The 7,929-nt window shown below is 35.8% G+C and overlaps 1 pseudogene; it reads right to left on the minus strand.

Annotated features, from left to right (window-relative positions):
* Positions 1 to 306: 306 nt before the first annotated feature.
* LOC107775899 (polygalacturonase At1g48100-like) lies at positions 307 to 6,148 on the minus strand (annotated as a pseudogene).
* Positions 6,149 to 7,929: the final 1,781 nt, after the last annotated feature.

Consider the following 7,929-nt stretch of genomic DNA (forward strand, 5'->3'; position numbering starts at 1 on the left):
GCACTAATACTCCTACGTTATCAAAGAGCATTTGAGGATAATCTTACTGATAGCGAGAGTAAAACATATGTGATAAGCTTTAAGAAGCAACCTCTACCTAGATATAGTAGCATAATGGTATGGGTTTAGTTTTGTTTACACTTAAAATGAGTAACAATTAAATTTTTACGCGGTTAAAGGATACGTGATTTAATTTAACAAGAATCAACACTCATTTTCTCTATGGTGTAATAGGGATCAGCAAAAACCTTGCCGGCCACACAAATGAGAGTACCAAAATATCTAAATAATATAATGTGTCTATACCTAGCATTGATCATAATCAGCCTGAATTGTGCTGCTTGATGGCTGGCCAACTTGTAGACATTCAATTGGAGGGGCGGTAGGAGTATACAACTCTCCTAAGGTCTGCCAACAGTATGGGTCATACATGTGGTGTTGCTCTTGTAATGGCTTTAGTTGGATGTCTGTTAGGGTCACCTCTATACAGGGCATAGTGTCACTGCATGAAAGATGCACAGGTTCTGTATATGTTCCTGTTATTTTTTCGTAGTTAATTCCTGATAAAGCCACCGCTGATGTCTGGTTCTTTCATTTGCTCTTGTCACAATAGAACTGATCAATTAAAATTGGTATTTGGACTTCAGAAACTTGAATGTTTGAGAACAATGTCCATGCACGGACCCTGATCCACCCTGCACAGAGAAAATGATTTGGCATACAAAATTGTTGTCACAATACACTTGGTTGTATCAACGCTCTGTGTCAAAATCATCGGATTAGTTAATGAAACCTTTGCAGCATAAAACTAGAGAAAATGGTTATTTGAATATTGGATGAAATGGGTGCTTTAATAAACTTATGGAGTTCCTTCACATTAACTTGCAAATGGTATCTGTACCTGCCATGTCTTAATCCTAACACCATTCATTGTGTTATGCATAATGATATCTTTCACAGTGACATTTGAAACACAAGCTTTTGTGCTATCTTTGCCAAGCCCTCCGATGCTGACTCCGTGTCCTGGCCCACAATTTATATTGTGTATGTACACATTTGAGCATCCGGTTTGTGTTGAGACACAGTCATCTCCTGCACGAAGCAAAAACATGATGGTGAGTGTATTTCCAGGTACAGACATCTATGCACTCATTATGGGATGAATTTTGCTTCGCTCTTTTTGTTTTTAAACTATCTATCCATAAGGGTTTTATTTAGGTTTAGAGCTTATTAGGGAAATGTTTTGGGAGCTGGAGATGATGAAATCATGAAATAGAACTAAAATATATAACAAAATGAGAAAACGTTTTTGCGAGCTAAAAGTCCAATTCTATATTACGATGGCTCGTTTACTTTGTGACAAGACTAGGTTGCTGGTTGAATCGTCAAGGTAGCGGTGCTGAAAGTTTGAATATAAGATAGGGTGTTGCCAGGTTCTAATGTATCAGAGGTCTAAATTCAAGGACGTGGTAACCATTACTGCCGAGGTATGTGAGTCTGTCGTTTAAACCTACTAGTATGGACACGTGCTTGCAAGTGATACTTAACTTTTGATGCCCAGAAAATTTGATGGATAGATGAAGAAGAAAGAGGCTAGGTGTATTATGACTCTTTTAGAAGAGGTGCATCGGGACTTTGTTAAAATAGGCATATTACCAAGCAAAATTTTAACACACTACAGAAAGATGTATTGTATAGTTTAGGCTTCACGAAAACTAATATTGGTAATGAGATCAAGGAATACGATATACATCTTTTGATAATGTGTACGTCTGAGCTGCCATCTTCTTTGGCCTCTTGGATTGAAAATTTTAACAGGGATTTCACTTTTAATTCCATTACTGGAATACCCTAAAAAGTGAGGGATGCTTGGCTCTACTCTTTATTTAATGTATTGTAAAACTCAAATTTAGTTGATTTTCTTGGGCTGAATTTAAAAAAAAAATCTTTATTTTCATATAAGGAAAGTTGAATTATATTATGGAAAGAAAGAAAAAGCGGGACAATTTTTGCTACATCAGCAGAAGTTGTACCTTTTTTAAAAAAATATCGACAACTGTATTTAGATAATATTTTATTTTGTACACAGAACATGTGAACGACAGATGATAACATTTCAAAGCCATAAAACAAATTTATCAAAATTATTCAAAGTTAAAGAAGTATTTATAAGCTTATATCTGTTTTGAAGAAATTGAGGGAACATATTTAAACCCAGACACATGAAAGTTGGCAGAATGTAAAAAAGCACGACCAAGTTGAGCTATTACAAAACAAAGTAATATCATGACACACTATTTTAGCAAAAAAAATGGCAGTGGCCACAATTAAAGTCTAGGCGGCAAACCTAAGACAACTTACCCTATGTATATATTTGCATCACTTGATCGATGATACATGTGAAAGAAGATTGTAACTTTGGTTGCATCTGATTGTTTCAAAGGCCCAGGGTGACAAACTATAAAATACCACTTTCACAACTAAGATGTTCTGTATTTATCTTTTTCTTTTTGGAGTATTATTTTTCGACTAGAGATGAATGAAGTTAAAAAGGACGAAATCTTGTAGTTGAGAAAGAAGCAAGCGTGAGAATAACCCCAAAAAAGCCCTGATAAGTTCTGAAATAAATCTACCAGCTTTGTTGATATTAATCTTAGCATCATCGTCAAGAGACGACTCTCCCTATGGTGTTCTAGCCTAGCTTATTTTACTACTCGTTCTTCCTTTGCTTTTTCTTTTGCAACTACGGGCATTTTTGTTATTGTCCTCTCTTTTGCATATAGCACTATTGTACAAATGATTTTCGGACATTGAATTGATTTCGAAAACAAAATTAATTAGTACTCGTCCTAATCTACGATCAATAACATACCAGAATTAACACTTTAGAGCCATATAATATAAATTGATATTGAAATGGAGCCATTCCATGGATTGTTAATGAAACATGTGAAATATAATATTCCTTTTGCTATATTTTATACAATCATACTTAAAACTTTTAACAACTAAAGGCACCCAAGTGTAATTTTTTTTCTTTTTTCAATACAATATTTCGAAAAATTGTTAAACTAAAATAAATGGAATAAAGACTAATGATGACATTGCAGGAAATTGAGCAAGCACCTTTTATCAATAATTAGGAGGACGGAGACCTCTACAACTTCACTGCTCTAGCTATGATTCGAACCCGTAGAATTAAATTATTGAAGTGAATCCATGATTAAGTGGGAGGGCAACCAAAAAATAATTAAAATGTAAAAGGACAAATCGAGCATTCTAGTTTATTAACATATATCATTTCCACACAAAAAAAAAACTGATTGAAGGCAATTGAATAATAAATTATGGATCTAAGAGAGATGATAACTTGCTTTCAAAATAAAGAGCAGAGCCCGGAACAAAGAAGGTGGAATTAACACAACTTTCTTCCATGTAAAATGATGAAAAATAAGTTTAACAGGATCCACATAATTTGATATAAAAATAAAAAATCATATAAGTATCATGAAATACATGAAGAAAAGTACCGTGTGTTTAACATTTTCAAATTTCTACAAAGAGTATAGAGCATATCTACATACAAAGTAGTAGGTAAAAATGACTATCCATATACAAATCTAAATTGTGGCATCCTTGCTTGAAAAGAGGAACTTGACCGATTTCCATTGAATTGTCAATATTATTATGTTCTTAAATAGTAGCAGTAGAAAGTGACTATTCAGTTAAAAGTTTTAATTATGCATATGAATCTGGTCAATTATTGTAACTTCTCAAAATCTTCACGTATTGAGATTAATGGAGAGAAACTTAATTTAAGGGTTTAATGATGATCCATAACACTAAATGGAAGGTAATTCTACCTTTGGATGAAGGGCAAATGGTTAATTAGTTTTTGATGGGTAGTTTAGTAATTCAAGTTTTGACATAGAACCTTCCCACTTTTAGTATAATATGATATGATTAGCCAAACAATTATATCATGATCTTGAAAAAATTGTCAACTCAGTAAAGAGGCCTGTATTTGCTTGAACTGGTTAAGTGGAAGACTGAAAATAAAGGAGTATATTAGAAATAGGAATTACCACATGCAAAATTGGAACTGCGAATAAGGACATCTTTGGAATTCTGTAAGTGGATTCCATCTGTATTAGGACTATCACCAGGTGATGAAGCGCTGAAATTGTATACTGATACACCAATGCAGTTGTCAAACTTGAGATGGCACTGTGGACTATTCTGAATTGTAATGCCTGTGACTGTCACATTGAAACTTCCGTAGAATCGAAGAGCCCGCATTGAAGAAGTAATATTCACAAGAACATTTTATAACCAAAAATGTGGCTTGATGTTTTTGGGCATTTGTTGTCCTTACCGTTGGCTTAATGCCTGGCATTTTTCCACCAAGGGAGCGGTTTAGCTGCCAGAAACTTTGGACAGTGATTAGAAAGAACAGAAAAGGAAACAACATATTGACAAAAAATTTTGGAGGAGCAAAAATTACAGGAATTGGAATATTTCTCTGCATTGTGCTGTTAAATGGGATAGTTAGTTTTGATTCATCATCTATAGGATCATCAAATGGGGTATCTTGCCACCAAACTGCACCATTTCCATCAATCTTGCCGCTTCCTTTAACTGTAATTCCAATCAGTTTTGTGAAATCAAGCCACTGCAAAAGACCTGAACCCCAAGCATTGGCATCTGTTAGAGCTATGATTGTACCATCTAGCTGCAAATAAAAAAACGAAAAGGAGAGAGGAGGATTATTTAAAACCGGCACTAAACCCTTGAATTCTATATGAATCCTCTTGAATACTGAGCGACTATGATGAATGACTACTCAAGTCTGTGAATGAGAATCATGTGATTGTTTCTAATATAACCATGTTATGATTTAAGCGGGGATGCCACATGAATGTCCTAATTGCTTTATAGAATATTGTTGCAATCAGTATTCTGTAATTGCTACAGAACCATTTGTATAGCTATAGCTATTTGCAATTTCACATGCCTGTAACAGTCTACATATTGATTTACCTGAAATACAATGTTGTGCTGACAGTATGGACCAGAGAATGAAATAGGTCCGACAAGGAATACATATTCTGATGGGACAAAGACTGTTGTTGCTTCAACTTTACAAGCAGCTGCCCATGCGGCTTGGAATGCCTGGGTTTCATGTCAACGATTAACAGTTTTATCGTTAGTGATTGAACTATAACTTATGTACATTGATGCGGTAAAAGATTCTTACATTATCAGATCACTTAAGAACCGATTGCAAGTTAACTAGCATAGAAATCATAGATTGATAACCTACAAAATGTGGTAAATAACCCATTACTGTGGGTAAAAATGACATGACAGTGTTGAAATTTGGTAGAAATGACACCAGGTATATCCTCTATAGGGCAGCTATTTAGGAATTAGCCAGTGTGTCTTAAATTTTCAGTTTTTTCAACTCAATTTTTTGGGACAAAAATATCTTGAATTGTCCTGAAGTTAAAAAAATTTAGTTTAAAATTTCAGGACAAAGTAAGTAGTGGTTAATCTCTAAATAACATTCACGTGGGATAGTTGATACTTGCATGCAGGGACACGATAAGTTAGCCATCTTCTTATGTGTGACTCTGTTTGTACTGTTTAAGCTTAGGTAGAGCTTCCTAAATAGCTCATGCAACAATAACGAGTAAACAACAACAACAACAACAAATGGTGGCTGAACTAGCTGATGAGTGATGAAAAAGCTTACCTCAGTATCATCGGTCTTTCCATCCCCTGTGGCACCAAAGTCCCTCACGTTGAAAATGGTGGCTGAACGTTCGTTGCCATAGCCATTGTTATGCTTTCCTTTCTTCCTGTACAGAGAAGCAGAAGAAATTGTACTTTGTCTCCAATGGCTGCCTCTTCTGGCATTACATGTTTCTATATTTGATGACCAAACAAGGAACACAATGATAAGCACGGATGTGAAACTTCTCAAACTATGTTGAAACAGAAGAAGCATCGAAGCAGAAGAAGCAAAGAAGAAGAAGATGCTAATGTTGAAGAACAGAAGAAGCATCAAAGCAGAACAAGCAAAGAAGAAAGACACCAGCGTTACAATTGATGTTGGGCAGATAAGTGGAGCATGATGTGGCAACATAATAGCCCTTGATATTCAAATCAGGAGATCTAATCTTGACCGTTAGATTAGAAGACATAAAACACATCTGGGCCATTCATTTATTAGTGCCATACACATGAGTGAGCATATGCTCACATTTGTATTAGTGCTGATGCACTAAAGTGAGTATGGACTCACATAGTAAACAATATATTTTGTCTAGGAATATTATATGTACATTTTATGTATCTATAGGATGTAGATGTATATAGAAGCTATAGTAGTGTATATACAAAATACACAGAGAAATTTTTTGCATCAGCTCTTTCATTCTTTCATGGTATCAGAGCAGACCTCTGCTCTATCCTTCAACTTCATCTTCTAATTTTCTTCCTTGAACTCAACTTGTTCTATCACCATGACTGGAACAGATTCTTCAGTAACACCTTCCCTTTCTGGATCAACAAGTCAAGCAGTTAATCATGATGTCAACCATCCCTATTTTCTTCACTCTTCAGATGCTCCTGGGATGACTCTTGTGACCTCACCTTTTGATGGAAGAGGATTCCCAGGATGGAGAAGGTCAATATTGATTGCATTGTCAGCCAAAAATAAGTCGGCGTTCATCAATGGGATTTATGATGAACCTGCCTTGGATTCAAAGGATCATGCACAATGGAGTAGGTGCAATGACATGGTAACCTCATGGCTTTTAAATTCTCTAACTAAAGAGATAGGAGATAGTGTAATCTATTCCAAATCTGCAAAAGAACTTTGGAGTAGTCTTGAACATAGGTTTGGACAATCCAATAGAGCCAAACTCTACCACCTACAAAAGGAAGTTGCTAAGACAGTTTAGGGAAATAGCAGTATTGCAGCATACTTCACAACTCTGAAAAAGTTATGGGATGAGTTAGATTCCCTGAACTCACATTTAGGGTGCACTTGTACCTGTGTTTGTGAAGGGAAGAAGAAAGTAGCCAAGTTCCAAGAGGATCAGAGAGTCATCCAATTCCTAATGGGACTGAATGATGTGTATGCACATGCAAGAGGCAATATCCTCATGATGAGCCCACTTCCACATATGGATCATGCCTATTCCATCCTCCTGCAAGATGAAAGTCAGAGGGAAATATTTGTTAGCCCACAATATCCAACAGATGGTGCATCTTTTATGGTAGGACCTCAAGGGAAGTTTAATCAAAGGAACAATATTCAGAAATCATGAGGAACTCCTCAGAAACAGGGGAACATTCAGAACATGCAACAAAAGTTCAAAAAGAAGGCAAAATACAATCCTAATGTGAGTTGTAGTCATTGTATGAGAACAGGGCATGTAAGGGAAGATTGCTACAGACTAATAGGATTCCCAGATGATTTTCAATTCACAAAATCAACAAATTATCAGCCTGCCATAAAGGGAAATGCAGTGGTGACAGGACAGGAAACATAAGTGAAGGAAACATCAGCAGTTAGAACCAGTTTTTCAGTAAGGACCAAGTGTCAGAATTGGTAAACATAATCAAGCAAGTGCAGATTAAAAGTGCAGCAGCCACAACATCATAAATCAATGCTAATGTTGTAGCTGGTACCATACTCCAATACACAGGAACTTGGCTTGCTGTTTTCAACACTAAAACATGGATAATTGACTTAGGGGCCTCTGAACATATGTGTTTTGATGCTAATTCTTTCCTATCTCTTACTCCTCTTCCTGCACCTTTGCACATTAGCTTACCTAATTCATTCCAGTTGTGTGTTACACATATAGGAAGTGTGTCTATTCAGCCTGATATGGTTCTTCATAGGGTGCTTCATGT

Source organism: Nicotiana tabacum, chromosome 16 (assembly GCF_000715075.1).
Source record: "Nicotiana tabacum cultivar K326 chromosome 16, ASM71507v2, whole genome shotgun sequence".
In the NCBI taxonomy this organism is placed as follows: Eukaryota; Viridiplantae; Streptophyta; class Magnoliopsida; order Solanales; family Solanaceae; genus Nicotiana; species Nicotiana tabacum.